The sequence below is a fragment of the Myotis nattereri genome, assembly GCF_964212035.1.
Source record: "Myotis nattereri genome assembly, chromosome: X".
NCBI classification, from domain to species: domain Eukaryota; kingdom Metazoa; phylum Chordata; class Mammalia; order Chiroptera; family Vespertilionidae; genus Myotis; species Myotis nattereri.
Window position 1 is genome coordinate 9336383 of NC_138078.1, and position 23485 is coordinate 9359867.

The 23485-nt window shown below is 39.5% G+C and overlaps 1 protein-coding gene across 2 annotated transcripts in view; it reads left to right on the forward strand.

Annotated features, from left to right (window-relative positions):
* NHS (NHS actin remodeling regulator) overlaps nucleotides 1-23485 on the forward strand; it is a gene marked incomplete at its 5' end in the record, with an annotated part of 343723 nt that overhangs the window by 1223 nt on the left and 319015 nt on the right. The window lies entirely within an intron of this gene.

Consider the following 23485-nt stretch of genomic DNA (forward strand, 5'->3'; position numbering starts at 1 on the left):
AGACCCTTGGGCCATCTCTTCTGCCCTGAACAGCATAAGTTCCTACTAAGTAACTCTGTGTTATCTGCTCTCCGAGGATCCCAGAGGCGCCCCCCCCCCCTACTGTCGCCCAAATCCGCACGCATATGGAAGACCCCTGAGCATCATTGCTGCCTGTTAACTTCACTCTTGCGACACCCTAGGGCTCTCAATACATGCCATTCTGTGTCATTTTCCCTCTGAGAGGAGCTCAGGAGGGTCCCCTGGCGCAAGATCGGTCAAATCAGGCGGCGAGGGAATCTTTTAGGAATGAGCAGAAGGTGGGCGGAGGCACTAGGCCGGTGCTCCGGTCCTTGGGCGCCTGGTCCCGCTGCAACACTCACAAGGAAGGTGATGTCAGCGGCTCTGACTTACATAAGAAGCTTCCCGCGTTGCTGCAGCAGCTGCACTGGTGCGAGGCCCGGTGGCCTGGGGGGAGGGGGGGGAAGCTCTAGCTGCATCCTTTCCGGGAACCTCTGCCCTGCAACCCAGTTCGCAGATTGCCCCCACTCAAAAAAAAAAAAAAAAAAAAAAAGCAGAAACCTCTTTGAACCCCACCCTGGGAATTGGCTGCTTTTCTGCAATAGCAACAATAATAAGCCTAATGAATAAATGATGTGCGCGATAGGTTTTAGCAGCTATAAAAGACCCGGAGTTGGGTTAATGACTGGTTGTTTAAAAGGGCAATTCCGGGGATGAGTTCTGGAAAGAATTAGGACTGCCGTAGGCCAAGTCGTATTTTACTTTTGGGACTTGAAATGAGCACTTTAATCCTGCCTCCCTTTTTACCTCAAACCACACAGCAGGGACAGCCCCTTCACTTTCAACAGCGCTGATATCTGGGGAGTGCGGTTGGGGTGAGTGGTGATTTTACTTCAAAAGAACTGGAGGGAAGTTTTGCAGACTGTTGAGTGGTGCGTACATTTCCCGTGTGTGTGTGTGTGTGTGTGTGTGTGTGTGTGTGTGTGTGTGTGTGGTGTGACACACACTGCTCTTTAAATTAGGTTTCACACAAGTGAAATTCAGTGCTGGAGCAGATTGGGTCCCCTTCTCTCTTTCTTTAGAGGCAGCAGTGGGCACTTATGCACATGGGACTTGACACAGTCCTTTTAACTGTTTAGAGTGCAAACTAATGGTTAATGGAGAAAAAAGAACTTTTTAAATGTGTGCATACAGTTGATGAATTATACTCTATGTGTATTTATACATCAATAAATAAATAATCCCAGGGATGGATGTAAAAATCTATTATATTTTAATTTTTCTGAAGTATTATCTCCACACTTCATGTCCAGACCTCCATTTAGGAGAACATTGTTCTTGTTTGATGTCATAGAAGGCATTACCTTTGGAAGGAAAGGCACAATAGTGTGTCATAGTTGGGGTTTGGCAGCATGCAGAGGCAGAGACCAGGGTTTCTGTGTAAGTGGTTTATTTCAGAGGGCAGCCAGAAAGCATAGGGAGGGAGTATAGAAGTGAGACAGTGTAGGGAGGAAAGCTCATGCACGGTGTGAGCTTGGGTACCATTGTGGGCAACCCGGGTTCAATACAGCACACACCTCAGAAATGTTCCACTGAGGAGTGAGGAAGCTGGAATATTTATTCACCAACTTCCACCCCTCACTGAGGGAAGGTAGAACCTGGAGTATGAATTCCCTGCCTCCCTTGGTCTGCTCTATGTTAGGGCTCAGCCTAGCTGAGTTACACTAGGTAGAGAGATAGGAAAAACCTAGGGATTATACAGGAATGTCTGCAGGGGTCCTGTGGGAAGGGCTATGGGTAGAGCACCAGTGGCTTCTATCTGCTACATTATAGATCTTCCTTTAACATTGCTCATGGCCTAGGGGAGTTTCACATTCCCTTTCCTTTCCCTTTGAAGGTGTCTGAGTGACTCCATACTCCTTGCATAGCCTTCCCACCAGGATCACCATTCCCCATGCAGTCTTCATGTTGCTTCGTCCTTGGACAGCTGCTTCCCATTGCCCTGAGACAGGCTCAGGGTGGGAAAGGGGTGACAGTTTGCAGGGCTGACATGATCTGACATATACTTTAGTAAAGTCACTCTTGAGGCAAGTCTGAAGGCTGATAAACCAGTTAGTATGACGGGTGATGGTAGCTAGGACTTAGGAGGTTGCTATGCAGGCATACCATCTATACACAGAGTTCCCCAGTAGGACTGAGTTCTAGTTGCCCACAGTGGTGATTTACTTGAAAATGCACCATGTATCTTCTGCCTTCCTTCCTTTCTCCATCTCACTTTCTCATTCACCTATGGCTGGTTCCTGGGGACACCTCCCACATAAACTACTTGTGGTGGAACTTGCACTCACAGGGTCTGGAGGAACCCAGATCAAAACAATTTGTTTCATCTTTGAACTGTGAGGGCAAAGACCTAGGGCCAGAAGTATGGTAGAGGTGATGTTTCTTGCTCTTTTTCCTTAAACTCTTTCTCCAGAATTATTATACTACCCACATGCCTGACCCCTCCTAGGTGTTCTGCAGTGGATCTGGAAATAACTTACTATCCTTTAGAAGAGAACTTCAGTGCTTTAGGAGTATGAGGGGCATGGGAGGAACTCAAGTCTAAGATGATGAAGATACACCACCTCAGTTCCTCAGTAGTCCATTGGCCAACCTTTTAGAGTATTGTTTGTCATCCTGTTGAATGAGGTCAGTGATGGCTCCAGGAGCTCCAAGCTTCCATATTTGAGAAGCATAATTTTTGCCTGAGCAGACACAGAAACTGCTAAACATGGAAAGAAACTAGGAAGTCACATATTGGGTGAATTCATCATTTTGGCTTGGTATGGTAATGCTAATCAAGGGTTCATTCTGCTTTTGGAAGGATGATCCTTTTCCTCCCCATTCTGTTCATTCTACTACATGCAAAAATCATTTACAAACTGGTTCATGTAGGATATTTTTAAAAAAATGTTTCAGTAACTGTGGTTAGGTTTCTTTACCTCCTGTCTCTGCTCAGCGAATTTTTTGAGGCATTATGAGACCCTAACAGCTCCATTGAAAAGTGCTTTTAAACCAATCATAGAACAACTGAGAAGAAAGCAATCTTCAAAGGTTAATATTTCATGTTATAATTTTCTCACAACAACACATTTCTTTCCAGACTTTTCTTGTTGTACTGGATTGGGCTCTTAAATCAAAACTACCGAACTACTTTACCTAGGAAATCCTTGAGATTCTTGTTGGGCTGATATTGCTAAGATAGTAACAATACTCCTTCCTTCCTTCCTTCCTTCCTTCCTTCCTTCCTTCCTTCCTTCCTTCCTTCCTTCCTTCCTTCCTTCCTTTCTCTCTCTCTCTCTCTCTCTCTCTCTCTCTCTCTCTCTCTCTCTCTCTCTCTCTCTCTCTTCCTTTCTCCTCACCTGAGGACATTTTCCCATTGATTTTTAGAGAGTGGAAGGGAGGGGGAGAGACAGAGAGAAACATTAATGTGAAAGAGACACATCCATTGATTGCCTCCTGAACAGGCCCTGACCAGGGCCAGGATTGAGCCTCCAACAGAGGCACATGCCCCTGATTAGAATTGAACCTGGGACCCTTCAGTCCACAGTCTGATGCTCTATCCACTGAGCAAAACCTGTAGGGCAAGATTTCTGTTTGTGGAGATCTTTTCCACACAATGCCATCAGGAAAATATAAATTCCACATAAGCTCTCAGAAACATCTTCAGTCTTAGAGCGTCTCATCTACATTTAATGGGCATTACCTTTAAAATGCCATGGTGTATGAAATTTCTCCTGTTGTCCCATGTTAGCCCAAGAGTCTTAAGGATCCATTGACTTCATATAATGCTTTATAATTTTATGGACAAAGACAGTTTCAAATGTGGGAATTTTGTTTTGACAGTTCAGTTTAATTTATTTTTACTCTATTAAAATACTGCAACACAAGATTTTGTAGGACACTATTAAAAAGCATGGGAAGAGTATGCCCGGAACAAACTATCAATCACAAACATTCCTAAAAGTTATTTTTGCATCAAGAATTCCTCATGAATCACATCTTGATAATAAATGAAAATAAAAAATGATGAAGTAGGAAAAGTTTCTGAATGTAAAGCTCTCATTTTAAGGTCTAAATTTATTGAAACAAGGTTTTGGAGAGCCCTCCTACCACACCACAAGCCCACAAAGGACAGCAACCCTGTCTAGCTCATCATTTTGAATGACAAAGATAGGCATGACAACTTTTGGTTTTTGATATTAATGTCCATCCCTCAATCCATTAATAAACATGAGAAGGTTTGGGTGTACTGAAATAGGAATCTGAGGACTCGGGCATCCATATTCTGAAAAATTAATTTATTATGATGTTCCTAAGTCCTTCCAAGTGAAATTAACCAATAATAAAATGAATTTAATAAGAGCTGGAGAATCTTGGGATGTTAGAGTTGGGAAAGACGTTAGCACTCATTGAATCCAATCTCCCAACCAGGGTGGGATTCTTTTTAAAGATGTCCCAAATGGCAACCCATCTGGTTTCCATGCCCTCTAAGACACCCAGGAGTGAGAAGTGGCCATCCCCACCCCAACTTTATTGCTGATTTGTTTCTGTTCTGAAACAATCCTTATCTACAATAAGACTAAATCTGTCCTTTTGTAATTCCAGCTTTTCAGTCTTAATTCTGGTGGCTGGAGCCATATGGAATCTGCTTATAATCTCTTATCCAGGATATCTTTTAAGTGGCTAGAGGTTACTTTGTCCCAGGTAAAACAACTTCAGTTCTTTCAACCAAGCCTCTCAGTGCCAAGTTTCCTGTTTTCTCTCACACTGGTTGCCCTCTCCCACAGGTGCAGAGCATGAATGGAGCCATTCCTTCCTTCATATGAATGTTCCACTAGGACTAAGATGGCCCTTCTTTTTTTAACCATTGCAGAATACTGTTGATGCATTATTGCTCTTATGGCCCAACAAACTCCTTTCCTTTATAGTGGCAGTTCTTTTACATGAGGTTTCCTTTGTTCCATTGGTGCAGTTGGTATTCTGAACTTAAATTTCATAAGGCTCCCCATTGTCTCTGTTAAATTGAATCTTGCTTGCTTTGCTCTTTCACTTCTAATCAGTCATGATGGTTTAAAATCTTGATTCAATGTGTCAGCTACTGCCCACAGCATTTTGCTCTTTGCAAACATCATAAACATGATTCTAATCTAGCCCATCACCCACATCTTTGATAAAACTGTTGCTCAGATGGACTGAAGGCCAGATCTCATTGGCAGACAGTAGTACGTCTATTAATCAACATTCATTGGGTAGCATTGTTGCAGCATTCACAAATGCTCCCCCACAGTCCCATTGAAACCACATTTCTCCACCTTGCCCACAAGATCTATCATCATGAGTGATTGTCAAATGATTGCTGAAAACAAGATACCATATGTCTGTAATATTTCTTTGATCTTCCAGTTTAATAACCCTACTCAAAAGGGAAATGAGGTTAGTCTGGCTCAAACTGGACTCCCAGCCATCAGAAGGGCCATTTAAATTTTCTTGTATATAATGGATAAATACTTTATTTTGGAAAATATACTTTGGTGTTTTGGCCATAGAATGACTGCACTGTTGGAGTTCAATGAACTTTCTGGGTCCTAGAGTCCATTTGTCTGAGTCCAAAATGCATGGTTTGTTAAAGGCAGAGAATCAGAGTGCTTATACCTTTCTTTCTTTTATGATACCCGGTGGGAACCTTATGTCCTTGTTTCTTAAGGAAATGTTTGGAATTCATGATCTTTGTAGTTTGCTTAGGCTCAGATTGAGTAAGGTTGGCAAGTGTCAGTTTTATCTAATTGTTGAGAAGCAAGTATGTGGTTTAGAGTGTGGATTCTGAAATTAGGCAGCAGGGGTTCAAATTCCAGCTCCCCCCTTCAGAGCTGTATTACTTTTGACAATTTACTGAATATTTATTTTCCTTTGGGATGGAGATAAAAACTACCTATTGCATTAGGTTGTTGACAGGACTGAAGGAGTCAAGCAAGGTACACAGGTACTGAGAACTGTGCCTGGCACATGGTGAGCCCCTGGTAATTATTTGCAGTTATTTTATTGGTATTGTAATTGGATCATGCAGAGTAGGAAGCATGTGTAAATTTTTACAAGTAGGTGAAAACCTGTCTAAATCTGTGAAATGCTGGGTCAGAGGGAAAGAGATAGCTGACCAAGCAATGCTATATCCCTCTGCGTGGTCAGATGACTATTAAGATTTCAATGTTCTTTGTGGCCTCTTTTTGTTATGCAAAGAAGTATAGAAATTAAAAAACATCGACAAAGAATCTTATCATCCAGATTCATTCATTTATTATATGCCAGGCACTATTCTAAGTGCTTAGACTTCATCAGTGTTCAGAAAGTTACAAATAATTTATAGTAGAGAGAGATTAGACCATAAACGAAAAACATAACACAGATATTTAACATAATTAAACATAATTTAAAGAGATTACAGAACATGTTAGGAGATAGTAAGTTATGGGCAAAAAGAAACTAGAGCAGGGTGAGAGCAATCCCGAGGATTGGAGTGGCGTTATCATTTTAAATGGGAAGCAACATTTTAGGGAAGATTGGAAAGAGGTGAGGGAGTTAATGATGTCAATAGCTGGAGGAAGAGCATTCCAACAGAAGGAACTAGAGCTAGTGCAAAGGCCCTGAGGTGAGAGCACGCCTGGTGTGATAAAGCAATGGTAAGGAGGCTGACATGGTAGATGTGGAGTGAGCAAGGAGACCAGGAGGAGAGGAAGTTAGGAAGGTGGGGTGGAGGGCAGCTCATGTAGGGTCTAGGAGGCCTTTGTGAAGACTTTGCTTTTTTGCTCTGAGTGAAATGGGGACTCATTGGAAGGATTTTAGTCTAATAGTGACATGATTGACTTAGAGTTTAAAAGGATCACTTTGGCTGTTGTATAGGGAAGAAACTGTGGGGGAAGGGTAGAAGCAGGGTGACTAAGTACAATAATTGCTCTGGCAGTTATCCTGGTGGGAGATGGTGGTGGTTTGGTGGAAGTAATGAGAAGAGGTTGGATCCAACTTAAAGATGTTGACATTTTCTGTTTTATGTTTAGGGCTAGCCAATTCAACCCACACAAAAGGGCATAAAAGCTGAGAAGTAAAGGAAAGCCCTCCTTTCTTCTTACGGGCCAGACTTGTTCCAAAGGACACCATGTTATAATATGCTGTGATCCTTCTAGGAGGAGCAAAAGAGAATTCTCACATAGGTCTAATGTGTTTTGTAAAGCCGCATCTGATATTGAGGAAATAGGCACTTCTAGAATCTTGATTAATCTTACTTTGCTGTCTTGGGAAAATTTAGAAGTTGTTCTAAAGAAAATTCTTGTTAAAAATCAATGTATAATTTCCATACAGTGAAATGTATGGATTGCAATTGTGTAGTTTGATGAGTTTTAACAACTGTATGCACCTCTGTAACCCACATCCCTATTAAGAGAGGGACAATTCCCTCACTTCAGATAGATAACTTCTTGAGGTAGAAAAGCAATATTTGAACTCTGGTGCTCTCATACTATTCCCTGCCAGAACTGTTGTGTTAATACGGACATGGGAGAAAATGTTTCTACAGGAACTTCTGGACTCTACAATAGGACCAGACTAAGAACTATGGATTCCATATATGAGATTTGCAGAGGAACAAACTTCCAGTTAGAAGATAAATAAGTTCCGGGGCTGTAATGTGTAGCATGTTGACCATAGTCAGTAATAGTGTATTGTATATTTGAAAGTTGCTAAGAGAGTAGATATTAAATGTTCTCATCACAAGAAAAAAAATTGTAACTCTCTGTGATGACAGATGTTAACTAGACTTATTGTGGTGATCATTTCACCATATATACAAATATCAAATCATTATGTTGTATACCTGAAATTAATATAATGATATATGTCAATTATATCACAATTTTAAAAAGATTGAGAGGGAAAAAAGATTTCCAAGACAATTGGAATAGTGGAGTTTCTTCTCTTTGGTCTGATGCTACTGGTTGTTTATAACATCTGAGTGCTCAGCTTTAGGGAGGACCCATTTGGGACAAGGATAAGAATTTGGCCTCAGAGACCCCAGGTGTAATTTAGAAGTAGAAGTTTTTCGAAGGGAAAGCTAAAATAACATTTAAAAAGACATGGGAAAAAATAACTCGTTACTTTTACACAAGTTGCTAAGTGGCAGGGAACACTAATTTGTAACTGTGTTTTTAGCTTATGCTGATGCTTGAAGCCTGGATGAAGGATGAAGAAAGTTCTTTGAAATTTGATTATTATATCTGAGTGCATTTAAATTTGTGAAAGAAACCCATTATACAGTTTGGCTACTCTTGATTTTTAATACTAAACATCTAAGAGAGGGAAGAACTAGTATCTATGAGGAAGGATGACAGCCAGTGAAACATAATGTTAATTAGAATATAATATCAATATTTATGTTTCTCTCCAGTGTGCATCTGGACGCTGTTCCTCAAGCCTATATTTATATTTTAATAATGTGAGTAAAGCTGTATTTCCCTTTTTAATTTCACATCAGAGTTTTGCTGCCTCAGCCAGTCCCCTCCTTACCCCTGAAGACTTCAATTGCAAGATGGCACATGTTTATTGAGAGGTTGATTCTAGAGATTAACTTTGAGGGGAGGAAAGTGCAGCATGAATAAATACTTCAGAAATCCTTTTCCATGTGAAAAGTCATAGGGCTTTCTGCTTCACAAACAGGAGAGACAGATGCTTCAGAGTTTGGGGTAATGTGGGCAAACCAAGGAAGAGATACTGGGAAGAATGCCCTGGAAGGTTTTCTAACAGTTTCACTTGGGTTAAATACCTTCAGTGTGAGAGAGGAGATGCTGGAACACTGCTCAGGTATCAGATGTCACTGGTGCTCATCTGGCAAGGCTTTAGCCTTTGTTAATTAAAATTAAATCCAATTTCAAAAAGAAAAATACATTATATAAGGTTGTGCTTGTGTGGCTTTATTTTAACCCTTTGACCCATATTCTAAGACCAGCAAATCTCAAGTCAGTGATGGGATAGGAAGTGATAGTGAGAAATGGGATTCACTTACAGATATATTTGAGTAAAGGCAGTGAGTGGAACTATTGGCCTGTCAATGTAAATTTGGAGCCCTTTTGGGTTTTAAAAAATTGATTTATCAATTCAAAGTTTTAATTGTTGTTGGGTGAGGAGGACAAAAAGAAAAACAAAACCCAAATAACCAAAGAGACACTCTCTTTTACTTCTCAGCTTATACCTTTTCTTCCCAAGTTGCTCTGTACACTTTTCTGTGGCCTGATCAGCTTTGTTGGATCAAGCCCTGCACTTAGGAAACTACCTGGAACCAAAAGAGTACATTCAATCTCTCTCTGTGTGTCTGTCTCTCTCTCCATATATAAATCATATATATGTTAAAAATTTAAAGATCTAATTATAACATAAATATAGCAATGTGCATAAATCACAAGTGTATAGCATCTGGAATAAGAAACATTTGCAGCCCTCCAAATTCTGCCACTGTTCCCTTCCAGTCATATCTTCCAAAAAATGGCCATTATCCTGACTTCTAACAGCCATAGATTACTTTGGCCTGTTTTGGAATCAGTATATGCTTTTTTATATCTGGGCTTTTGCTCTAAATTATATTTATTTGCCCCATTTATGTTGTTGCATATAGCTGTAGTTCATTTTTTCATTGCCGTATAGGATTTTTTCATATAAATATACCATGATTTATTTGTCCATTCTACTATTGATGGGCATTTGGAGAATTTCCAAATAAATGCTGCTATGAACATTCTAGTTCCTGTCTTTTGGTGAATGTACCTACATATTTTTGTTGGGTAAAAAGTACATAAGTTGTAGTTTTACAAAACTTTCTCCTTCAATAAGATACTTCAAGACTTTGATAATTATTGTTCTTATTCCTTGCTCTCCCTTGTCTTTTGGACTAAGCAGTAGTTTTGTTCTTTTTTTTTTTTTTTTTTTTCTGTAACGTAAAGATTATCTCTGGTCACTAATGACAAAGTTTGGGGGTCTGAAATGGAGGAAATGTGATATAATTAAAAGAACTCCCCTGCCCTCTTTTAAATTAAAGCATGGTTATGAGACCTTTTGATTCTCAGACGAAGGCTCTTCACAAAGCCATGTTTCAAATCACTTGCAAACTCTGTTTAATCGGAGTTTGACATTTGAATCTTTATTGGCTCTGCTTCAGCTCTTCCTCTGTGAGGAGAATCCTTTTGGATTTTCAAATTGCTTCCTTTCCTTGGGGAGGGAATGGAGGAGGAAGAGTGATGAGTTCTCTAATCACTTGGCTGGATTAGCCTTAGAGCTATGGGAGAGTTGCTTTTTCTAGTTGTCCCTATCAAGGTTTTATGCAAAATCTAGGCAAAACAGAACTCCTCAGGCGAGGAGGGGGAGGCCTTTCCATCCCCCCCCCCATAGGGTCTATATTCTTGTGGCTCTGTTTTCAGAATCTTGGATATCTGAGCCACAAAGTAGCAACCCTGGCTAGACAGAATTTTGTGGATTATGGGAGTTGAAAAGGCCTCAAGCAAATTCTAAAATTGCCCACAGGACTTCTTTCAAACCCCTGACATAGGCTCAGCTTCCCAGATGCCTTGGCTGAGGGTTTGTAGTCCTGGACTCAATGAGTGGTATAACCACCCACCCTCCCACTATGCCCCATCGGCCCACAGCCTTCTCACTATTTGGTTTGAAATGACCATGATTGGAGAACTGAGGGCGTGAATGTTTCAGCCTGCGCCTTCCCCTCCAAGCATCCTGGGAATGTCTGAAACACCTATGAGGCCCAGGCAGCCCCACCGCTGCCTTGTGTTTTGATGGAACGTTTGGTCACTTGGGTGTGAAGGTGTGTGAAACCTTTACAGTTAAGTCTGAAAAATGGTTGTGAGAAGCCCCCAGGGAACCATGCTGCTGAGTGACACACACCTGGGCCTTCTAAAGTGAGGTTTTATGATAAATTTGAACATGGTTTTAAACTTTACTATACTTTGCTTCATTCCTTTTCCTAACTAGAGAATAGGTGAGCTGATTTTTCCATGAGAGAGCTGCTTTGGACCATTAACCTACATTGTTTTCAAATGTAAAGGTGACTATGTAATTGAGTTTTGGCTTTTAAGAACTGGAGGCATAGTGAGGCAGCTCTGTGAAGTTGGAGTTGCAGGTGGGATTGGTGGGGGGAGGATATGCTTTCCTTTACTCACCAGGTGTGAAATGCAAAAGAGCTTTGTGCAGAATAGGAGACTTTTAAAAATCCAGATGTACTCTGAGGACCTGAGTAACTCTTACTTAAACCTGCTGCTTGTCCCAAGTTGTCATTCTCTTTTGTAGGGTATGGCTGAGACCACAGCCTACAGTTTATTCTTCTTCACCCCTTTGACTTTTTCCTGTAGCCAGCTCTGCCCCCAGTTTGTAGAAGATGGCTGAATTTTTTTGTCTCAGATGATTGAGTGTTATCACGGGGATTCTTCTAAACATGTTCAGGCAGACATCAAATAAATTCACATACACATGCATGCACCTTCCCCTCCTCCCCCCACACATACCATTAACATTTATTGTGTGACTGCTTTCTGTAATATTCTCTCACCTTATTTCACAAGCCCCTCAAAATTCTGTGTTGGAAATACGATATTCTTTGTGTGAATAAGGAAATGGAGGCTTTAAGACCACACTGTTTAAGACCACACTGTTTAACATTTGAATCCAGGATTCAGATGTGGCTTTCTGTCTTCAGTTTTGGGGCTCCATCTAGTCTACCCAGGATCCCTCCATATTACACATAGTTCCTTCCATCTCTACCACTTTATCACCACTGGGATAGCCTCTGCCTCACAGTTTCTGATAGGGAAGCAGAGGCAAAAAAAAAAAAAGAGATAAGGATGATGTCCAGGTGGGTCCTTGGATGCTCAGAAAGTCTAGGGTTGGGACCTCTGGACAAAAAGGCCCACGAATTGAGAAGTACCTACTCTGTGTCTGGAGCTGGCATATGGCTCTGTTAGAGATTAGCACGTGTAATCAGGCAAGGTAGTGGCTGCCTGAATGGCTGTAAGTAATTAGTTGTTCAATTGTAACGTAATAGTTTTGGAGAACATACTGAATGTATAAAATAAGTAATTTGCTGTAGCGGGAGTCATTTTATATGTCAAGGCCTTTACTATCTAAACCCAAATGGTTTACTTCATGGACATAGGTTTCTCTGCTAATTCAGTGGTTACTCTTCTATATTCTATATTGTTGCTTGAAAGCTGGTGTAAATTAGCTGTGGGTGACCTCAATTCAGATAACTAACCAACACAAATTAAAATAAATTGTCATTTTTTCCATTTATTCAAATAGGCCAAGATAAAAAAATTATAATGGTCATGTTTGGGGTGGGAATGAAGGTGGGGTGGGCACAAGGGTAGTTCCAGACACTACTGATAGAAGTGTAAATTTGTATAAATTTTCTGGTAGGCAGCTGGTCTTTATGAAATCAATATACAAAAAAACTGTATGCTAGAGATTTCACTTCAAAATTTAACCTAATTCCCCACAAGAAAAAAATTTTTAAAAGAATTTAACCCAAGAAAATAATTGGGAAAGTAAAATAAAAGAATGTATAGATCCCTCAGTATTGCTTACAAGTAAGAAATATTAGAAATACTCTAAATTATTAAAGTAGAAAATTGGTTGAACAAATGTTACTGTACATTGGTGCAGCAAACAACATTACTACATATTGGAACAGTGAAATACTCTATTGCCATTAAAATGATACAAATGGATATTAGTTCACTCAGAAATATTGTATGATACATTCCAAAGTTAAAATGACTTGCTACCAAATAGTATGCAGACTAGTGCATGTCTATTAAGAAGATGTAGAAATATAGGGGAAACATTATTTTAAAAACATGTTTTGGGAGTTGAAAAGGCCTCAAGCAAATTCATTATTTTTAAAACATGTTGTGATCATGATCTATAGTGTGAAATACATTTTACACTTGTGACCCAGTAGATACATGTAACTGACACAATGGTTTTTTTAAACAGTACTAACTTTTCTCTATATGGTTCATTCTGATATATGTATTTATTTTTAATTTTATTATTTACCATATTATCTTATTCTATCCTTCCTTACCCTATTCTCCTTTACTTCAATTCAATTCCTCTTCCCTTTTCTTCTGTTTCATTTTTAAGATGGCTGGTCATGACCCACTAAGTTGATTTTATAATTTCCTAATGTGCCACAAGCCACGGTTAGAAAAACTCTGCTCTAGAATGTTAACAGAGGTTATCGCTGGCAGGTGGGGTTATAGACAAATTTTATTTTTTGAGAAGGGGGGGTTCTTTTTGCATCTCCATGTTACTTATGTAATACAAAGGCTAATGAAAATTTTTAAATGATAGGATTACATTTAAAAACAAAGTGATATCCTGTAACTTTTTAGAGATGTACTGATTGTATAAAATAAGATGCCTGCTCTACTCCATAGTTATTAGGCATTCAGAATGTTCTTGGAACCTTAAAGGACATCATGGCAGGAAAAAATATATCCATTGAGACACATAGTTTAAATAATAAAACAACAAGAAAATGAAACATGACCTTACCTCTTTAAACTCAAAAGATCACCAAACATCAGTACGTTTGGTTTATCCCAGCGAAGTTGCATCAGTTCTCTGGGATTTATTTCTATTTATGTCCCAGGTTGCGTTTTTTTTCATGCTCATTCCTCACCTTTTAAAAAAAAGGATATTAAATTCATCAGACTATGTTCTTGCCAGATTATCTTGGTTTACAGTACTGTTGAAGTTAGCCTCCTTTAAAGCTAAAGATGCTTTTAAATGGAAGGTAGTCATTAAGAACTTAGAGCAGGAAGCAGAAGCTTTAAAGGAGGACAAGAAGAATCCCTGGCTTGAGCCAGTGTACTTCCCCATGGGTTTCCTGCTCTCAGCACACAGCTGAAAATCTGCAGACAGGCCCCAGGAGCACTACCTCTGTCATGGCCACACAACCAAAGGAGGTGTGGCATATGAAGTGAGCTTTCTCTGGCTCTTCTCTAGGAAAACCATTGGTGGACAAAGGGCAGAGATTTCTGCAAGAAGTTCTGTTTACATAGAACCCAAGTAAACCTTTGGGCACATGTGACAACTGCTAAGGGGGAGAAGGCAACCCACAGGGTTGGAGTTGGGGAGAGGCTGGTTGGTATTTTCAGGGTAGGAGCATGAAAGGAGATGGTTCCTGCCCTTGAAAGAAATTAATGAGAAGAAATATGCAAAAATAACTGGGGTTGCTTTCCAAGATGTACTAATTTAGTTACTGTTGTCTCAGACTTTGCTGAGAGTAATCTCACAATATTGAAAATGTTGTTTGGAGCCCTGGCTTTATACTCAGGGAGAAGGCTAAATTCATTCTATCTTTGAAAAATTGTGAATAACATGTGAAAGCTATTGATGTGCTTCTTTTAAATTAATTTTTATTTATTCCATTTATATCATATATCAGTTCAGTGGTGATTATCATTCATGTGGTTGTTCATTAATTCATTTTCCATCCATCCAACCATCTATCCACGTAAGGGCATTTTTTGACTAGATGCTTTGTATTGAGGGGCATGTGGTAATCACTAGGGTAGGGGAAGGAACTCCAAAAGGAGGGAGAGCAGTCTGTATAGTTCAGTTGCTCAGAGTCTGGTGGTACAGATAGATGAGTAAATGACTAATTACGAAATAATATGGGCAGTGTTGCTAGAAAGGCCAACATGACTTGACTCATGTAAAACTAAGTCTTCCCTTCCTGCCTACAATCATGGAATGTTAACCTAAAAAGAAGCCTTATAAAAACTGAATGCTTTCCAGACTTCATCCACAGATTGCTGGGGTACCATTCCAGGGATTGGAGTTGGGTATAGTAGGGAGGAGTTAGAGGAAGACTGAACAGATAGGGTTTAGCTTCCTCAAGAACCAGAGCAGGTTCCTTTTCATCTGTTTCATATATTGAGGTTCCTTGTAGAGTATCAGTTGAGGAAAGACCTTGTTTGCTTAATAATATTTACAAAACACTGGACTAGTCTACCATCAGTCCTTGATTCTCTGGTTTAAAAATTGAGGCCCAACAAGGTGAAGGGATTTGCACAAGGCTGTAAAATAGGTTCATTAACAATCCAGAAATAAGACCTGGTCTTCTAATTTATGTGGACATTACCTCTATATCAATTAGCTTTTGCTGTGAAACAAATAACTCCAAAACTCAGTGGCTTAAAACAACCACTGTTTGCTTAGCCCATAATTCTATGAGTGAGCAATTTGGACTAGACCCAGCTGGGTGGTTCCTCTGGTCTCAGCTGGGCTCACTCATGTCAGTGATGAATTTATGATCAGCTGGCAAGTCACCTAAGAACTGGCTGGTCTAAGTGGCCTTACATCTGAGGAATGGCTGGGTGTTGGCTTGGGTAATTAGGTAACTGAGTCTGGAATCTCTCATCACCAGCAGCACTTTAACAGAGTAGGGAAGTGTACATAGCCCCTTGAGGCCTAGGCTTGTAGCTGGTCAGAGCAAATTACAGACCAACTCATATTAAGAGGCGGAGAAAGAGACTTCTTGAATGGAGGATTACAAGGGGTGTTGCTACAGGAAGGGGAGAATTGTTGCTCTTTTTGCTATCTACCATAAGAATACTGTTATTAACATATCTTCTCTTCTTTATTTGGGCATTGAAAAGATGTATGTTTGAAAATGCTATCTAATTCCAAAGCTATCTTTACAACAAGACCATAGCCACAACTCTTTCTATATACTATGAGGCCTCTTACCTACTTGAGTTTTCAAATTCTTTGTGTTTGAGACAGATAGTATTTATTGCTTGAGGTAAGGGGTACTATACCTCAAGAACATCCCTACTTTACTCCCAATCATAATCTTTCCATCATTAGTCCTTTCCATGGAAAGACTCCTTCAGTTCTTGGTCAGTTTGATTTTTTCATATGCCTCTGAAGGATGACTTCATTCTCACCATTTCCACAAAGAATTATTGAGTGACTCCTATGTATAATACAGTTAACTAGATACTGAGGATACAAATAGTCTAAGATGAGCCTCAGATTCAGGTAATTCATAGTATGGAAGGGAAAGAAAAAGCTAAACAGATTATTACAGTGAAATATGATGAGGAAGAGGGATGGAAATTGAATTTCTTTTCAGTGTTTAGAAGGTGCAGCCAAATGATCATATAAATAGATGGGAAAAAAAGCATTCAACACAATTCATTACCCTTTCAAGACTAAAACACTTAAAATAGGAATATAAAGGAGCTTCCCCAACCTGATAAAGTACATTTATGGAAAAACTCACAGATGACATCATACTTAGTAGTAAAAAATTGAATGCTTTCCTCCTAAGATGAGATACAAGAAAAGCGGTCCATTCTTTCTATTTCTACTTAACATTATACTGCAGATCCTATACAGAGCAATTAAGAAAGAAAATAAAAGGCATTCAGATTGGAAAGGGAGAAGTAAAAGTATCTCTATTCACAGAGGACATGATTTTGTATATAGAAATTCCTAAGGAGTTCACAAAAATTATTAGAAATGGGGATATAAGATCAATATACAAAAATCAATTGTAGTCTACACACTAGCAAGAAAAATTAAGAAAAGAAATTAAGATAATAGTTTCTTTTACAATAGCAAATACTTTTACAAAAGTGCAAGACTTGTACACTGAAAAGTATAAAACACCCTTGGAAGAAAATAAAGACCTAAATAAAGAGAAACATATTCCATGTTCATTGATCAGAAGATTTAATATTGTTTAAGATGGTGATATTCCCCAAATTGATATAAAGACTCAATTCAATCCATACCGAAATCCCAGCTGACTTATTACAGAAATTGACAAGCTGATTCTAAAATTTGTATGGAAATGCAAGGGTCCCAAAATAGCCAAAACAATCTTGAAAAATAAAAACAAAATTGGAGGTCTCACACTTCCCAAGTTTCAAGAAAGTGTGGTAGTGGCATAAGAATAGACATACAGATCAATGGAATAAAATTGAAAGTCCAGAAATAAATCCTTTCTTCTATGGTCAATTGATTTTTTATAATGATGCTAGACAATTCAATGGGAGAAACTATTATCTTTTAAAACAAATGATGCCTGGACAACTGAATATCCACATGCAAAAGAATGAAGTTGAACTCTTTCCCCACAAAAAGTAACTCAAAATTATTCATTGATTTAAATTTATGAGTTAAAACTATAAAACTATTAGAAAAAAAACATAGGAGTGAATCTTTATGACCTTGAATTAGGCAATGATTTTTTAAATATGACACTAAAAGCACAAATGACAAAAAATAATGAAAAGAACTGCATCAAAATGAAAAACTTTTGTCCTTCAAAGGATACCATAAGAAATTGAAAAGTCAACCCACAAAACGGGAGAAATCTGAGAGTCATATAGCTGAGAAGGGACTTTGTATTAAATTCCTAGGGATGCTGTACTACCACAAACTGCATGGCTTAAGACAACAGAAATTTATTCTTTCATAGTTCAGGAGGATAGAAGTGCAAATATTGCTGTCAACAGAGACATACTCTCTCTGAAGTCTCTAAAGAAGAATACATTTTTGCCTTTCTCCTGGCTTCTGGTGGTTGCCAGTAATACTTAGTGTTCCTTGACTTATAGTCACATAATTCCATTCCATTCTGTCTCTATCTTCACATGGCACTCTATGTATAACATCTTGAAAAACTGCCAAACTGTTCTCCAAAGCTATGCACAGTGTCTCTGTGTCTTCACAGGCCTCTTATAAGGATACCAGGCACTGGAGTTAGGGCTTACCCTAATCCAGTATAACCTCACCTCCACTTGATTCCATCTGCAAAGAACCTATTTCCAAATAAGGTCACATTCATAGGTTCTGGAGGTTAGGACATCAACATATTTTTTTTGGAGGGGGGCACAATTCAACCCACAACAGACTTTATGTAAAATTATTTTTTAAAAAACTCTTAACTCAACAATAAAAAGAGAAATAACCTAATTTTTAAAATGGGCAAAGGATTTGAATAGACATTTCTTGAAAGAAGACATATAGATGGGCAAAAGCACATGAAAAGATGCTCAATATCATTAGTCATTAGGAAAATGCAAATCAAAACCATAATGAGATACGACTTCATAACCATTAGGATTGCTAAAATAAAAATGACAGACAATGACAAGTGTTGGTGAGGATGTGGAGAAATTAGAACCCATATGCATTGCTAGTGAGAAGGTAAAATAGTGCAGTAGCTTTGGAGAACATTTTGGCAGTTTTTCAAAATGTTATACATACATAGAGTTACCATATGACCTGGCAATTCTATTCTTAAGTATATACCCAAGAGAATTGAAAACATATGTTTAAACAAAAACATGTACATAAATGCTCATTGCTGTATTAATTACAATGGTTAAAAGATCAAAATAGCCCAAATGTCCATCAACTATAAGTGGATAAAGAAAATGTGTATTCAAGCAATGGAATATTGTTTGGCAATAAAAATGTGATAAAAGGCAATACAAATTATTGATATATGTTGCAATATGGATAAACCTTGAAACATTATTGTAAATGAAAGAAACCAGTCATACAATAATAAATATTATATGATAGCAATGATATGAAATGTCTAGAACAGGCAAATTTATCAGGGCATAAAGCGGGTTAGTGGTTGCCTAGTGTTGGAGAGAGGAGGGAGTAGAAAGTGACTGCTAATGAGTGTGAGTTTTCTTTCAGGGGTGATGAAATGTTCTAAAATTAGATAGTGGTGATGATCAACTCTGTGAATATGCTAAAAACTATTGAATTGTAAATTTTAAAGGATGAATTTTGTTCTATGTGAATTATCTATAATAATAAAAGCATAATATGCTGATTAGACTGGATGTCCTTCCGGATGTCCTTCCGGATGAAGCTGCACTGGTGGGGGCTGAGGAAGCCACTGCGGTGGGTAGGGGCCGAGCCCCTTGTACGAATTTTGTGCATCGGGCCTCTAGTATCTCAATAAAGCTCTAAAAATATAAGATGAGGTCCTCTTCCAAGGGGATGTCAGGGGAGTTGAGAAAAATGTTAATGATTTGGAATCCCTACTCAAAAGAATGGGGGAGAGAGCTGTATTTGTTAGGTTAGCTGCCACAACCAACAGCCCACAACTTTCAGTGGCTGAGCACAAAAACAGTTTCTTTCTCTCACACTATTGTCTGATCTTGGTCAGTTAACTATCCTCAGTGGCTCTATTCCACATTGTGACTCAGGCCCCCAAGTTCTCTGATCTTTTGTCTATGTCCTCTTTTAGAAATGTGGTGCCCTCTCCATTCAGCTGCTGGGCGGGGAAAGAGAATGAGTACTGAGCATGGGAGAAATTCTTGGTATAGGCCTGGAATTGACTTCCTTCACTTCCACTCATATCTATTGGCCACACCTACCTGCAGGGGAGGTTGATGCATACAGTTTACTTATGCTTCTGAGAAGAAAGGGGAAACAGGTTTGCTAAACAGTTAGCCAGCATCTGCTAGAAGGGCTGACCAAGGATAAGGAAAAAGATTTCAGGCTCAGAGCCCAGCTTGAGGTGTCATGTATCTGTGGTCACTGCTGAGAGCAGGGCTGGGTCATTTTCTCTCACTGTTCTAGGTAAAACATTTACAGGTCGAAAGTACTGTAATGGGGCACATTTGTGTGGATGAATGTAGCCCAGTCTGCATTAGTAATGCCTGGGGAGGGAAATGAACACTTTAGCATCTCTCTTTTGGAATGACAAATGTAGCCAATGCTGTCCACATTGCCATTAAATGGAGAGCTAGAGAGGAATGAATATGAGAAATAAACTATTGGGTGTGGTTTTTTTTTTTCAATTGGACATGGGATGAATAAAAATAAGAATCTTTCCCCTTTTAAGGTTGTGCTTTAAATAGAAATCTGCTTCAGGCCCTTCTTGATCTTTTTCTTCTTGGCTCCCTCTCTCTGAGTGTTATTCACTCCCAGCCACATCTGTTCCTTTGTGGTGGAGAAGCCTGAATTCTATTCTGTTTGGGAGACAACTCACCTGAGTGGATCCCTCATATTGAAGCTCTTTCCAAGTTCCTTTTTTTATAAGTTTTCAGGGCTGCCTTGACATTTCTGTGTAGTTAGTGTACCTGCCCTTATAGACAGCTGCTGTCTGTCTTCTGACAGACTGTGTCTAACTGCTAATGCTGTAGTGAAAATCACCTCATTGGTCTTTCCTTGTTTTCAGAGGCACTTGTCTCTTGGTATAATCTGGATGCTTTATAAGCATTGTTTAAGAAAAGTATAAGATAGACTAGTACAGCCCTTCCTTTGTGGTATAAGCCCATGTGAGCTTTGATGAAAGGCCTGCTGGGACCTTGAAGACAGGCTGGCAAGAAGAGGGAAGCACCAGGGTAAGGAAGAAGTGAGTCTGTTTCAGTCAGGCCCTAAGGGAAGGTGGCCAATAGTCTAAATAACAATGGCCAACGTTTTGAGTAATGGTGGGTGGGATCTGGGCTCATGTCAATGTGCAAGGCTCTGGTTCATGGAAGAGGTTTCCAATTGGTCATCATGTTAGCCTGTCTTGTTTTTCCCTAATCTATTCTCTGCACTTCTGCCTAGTGAATCTTGCAAGGCACAAATCAAATCACAGCACTCCCTGGTTCACATTTTTCCATGGCTTCTTAGTACTCTTCTAATAGCACCTAAAAGAATTGGTTTTCAAGACCAAATGAATCTCTATCTAGTCTCATCTCTGGTACCAGCATCTCTCCTGCCTTTCTAGACCCATTGCTTTGGCCCCAGTTCTAAGATCCTTCTGGTTCCTCTTATATGCCATGCGCTCTAGCTCCTACAGCTTTCTGTGGTCTTGACTTTGATACCCCTTTTCTCTTATAGGCTTCCTGAATAACTCCATTTGCCTCATTGAGTAGTTGCCACTGCACTCTGTCTGTGTCTCCCTCTCCATAGCAGTTATATCAATCTGTTGTAATTACCTGTCTGTTTTTGTGCACTTCCACTAAACTGAAAACTTTATAGGATCAGGGACAATGTACTTGAGTTGTATTAGTCAGAAATATTAATTTCTGTAACAGAGAACCCCAAACATTTAAGTAGATGAAAACAATAGAAGTTTTATTTTTTGTTCACATGACAGTTCAATGTGGATATTTGGTAGAAGACCTTTTACATGGTTATTCAGAAATCTATGCTCCTTTCATTTTGTACCTCTCTTTCCAAGTCTGCATCTGACAGGCAAATGGGAGAAGAGAGAATGGAGATCATATAAGGAAGGTTTTGGTTTTTTTTTTTTTGCTATATATAGAAGTTGTGTATTTAATTTCTACCTATACTCCATTGGCCAGAACTTAGTCATATGACTACATATAATTGCAAGTGATGCTGAATATCTATCTATCTATCTATCTATCTATCTATCTATCTATTCCTCACCCGAGGATATTTTTCCATTGATTTTTAGAAAGTGGAAGGGAGGTAAAGAGACAGAGAGAGTGAAACATGGATGTGAGAGAAACACATCATTTGATTGCCTGTACATGCCCCAACCAGGGCCAGACATTGAGCTTGCAATCAAGGTATGTGTCCTTGACCGGAATCAGACCTGGGACCCTTTAGTCTGCAGGGTGACACTCTATCCACTAAGCCAAACTGGCTAGCTAGGGCAAGATATGTTTTAAATTAATTCTAAAATGTATTTTCTCAGAGGGGACAAAGAAGGAGGTAATAGAGATGAGGAGTGAGGACTGCTTTTTTTAATTTTGTGGAATGTAATGGTGTCAGCTTTTTTTACACATTGCTCCTAGGTCTATGGAAGAAGCAAGTGGCATGTCTGTGCATGCACCTGTCATTCTTCTTTCTGCCCAGGAGGGACCAGGTGTGTGTAGCACATGTGAAATGTCCATTCTCTATTCCACCATCACAGCATACTTGAGGCCATGCTCCCTTTGACATAAGTGTCTAGCCAGACTCTTCCCTCAACCCAGCCCCCTATAGCTGACAAAACCTCATTGCCCACATTGACAGGAAGAAGCAAGAAAACCACATGGTGATAGCTACCAATGACCAAGAGTTTAGTTTGAAAATTAGCCTTTAAAGACTCAACTTCTGGATGGGTGGGGATATAATAACTCCTTGCCTGTGGGTGGCTCTAGAATTTTCCAAAGTACTTTCCCACACCTTATCTCATTTCATCCTCATAACAACATGGTGAGGTAAGAAAGCCAAGGGTTATTATGTCTGCTTTACAGATGAGCAAACCGAGGCTCAAAGTAGCTCAGATGACTTTCCCAAGATAATGTGGCTGCTCTTCCACTCTTGCTGTTTCCACCCAAGCCTCATTGCTTGAATCTGCAAACTATTTTCTAGAAGATTCCCTGTTAGCTTGCAATTAGTGGGACTGGAAAATATGTCTGATGACTGACCTTACCTCTCAACACTGGCCATTTATTTTCCTGTCTAAACAAGCGGGTCTGTAAGAAGCTACCACAAAATTCTCCTCTATATTTAAATCTCTGTGCACTGTGGATCTGTGTCCTCTCTGCGAATGTTGGGTGAGAAAGCCAAAGACAGCTAAAACATTTTACAAGTTGCAGTGCCTCACATCACAGCTCGTTACAACAGGGTCTAGGTGGGCTTGTACCATGGAACTCTTTTTTTAAATTAAGACAAAACAAAACAAAACAGTTCAGGGATGTTTCAGTCAGTGTCCATGTGCATGCTTGCTGCTGATCTCTTGTGTTGCATTCCCAGGAATCCTTAACACTCTCCCCTGACCTCACTCAGACAGAGAGCTGACATTACCTTGCCATCTCCCTAATTAAAGGCAAAGGTTATAGTTTCCCCAGTCTATCATAGTCTGGTTTATGGGTTTTGCCAGCACAGAGGAGGCGGGTAATGCTAGAGGTTGACTGTGATGTGGGAGGATGTAGGATGGGGCAGAGGGGTGTCAGGATGAGTTCCTTACCCCATAGAACCTAAAGCAAACTCCTAGCATCAAAATCCTAATGGCACAAAGTATCCTTGTGGAGGAAAGACTGGCTAATGTCAGTTCCTAAACCTTCCTCCCTCCCACTGGCTCAGGTAGACCTGGGAAACCCACATCTTCTGGTGTCATTTCCCATGCATTGTTTTCTCAGAAGCAGAGCATGACCGATATCAAATAGTATCTAAGTTGGTATCTGTCTCAGCAAATCCCTTTCTGTATTAAAAGATTAATGTAGTAAATCCAGAGTCAGGGGGAGATTGTGGTGTTTCCTCTTCTGTCATCAGAGTGTTGATTATTAATACTATTTTCTGTTTTCCTCTTTTGCTTTCCCCTCACATCCCTATAAACTATATTTCTCACTTTTCCTAATAGTAATACCAGTAAAAAGCCCAAGCAATTTGGATGGCATCTGTGCAT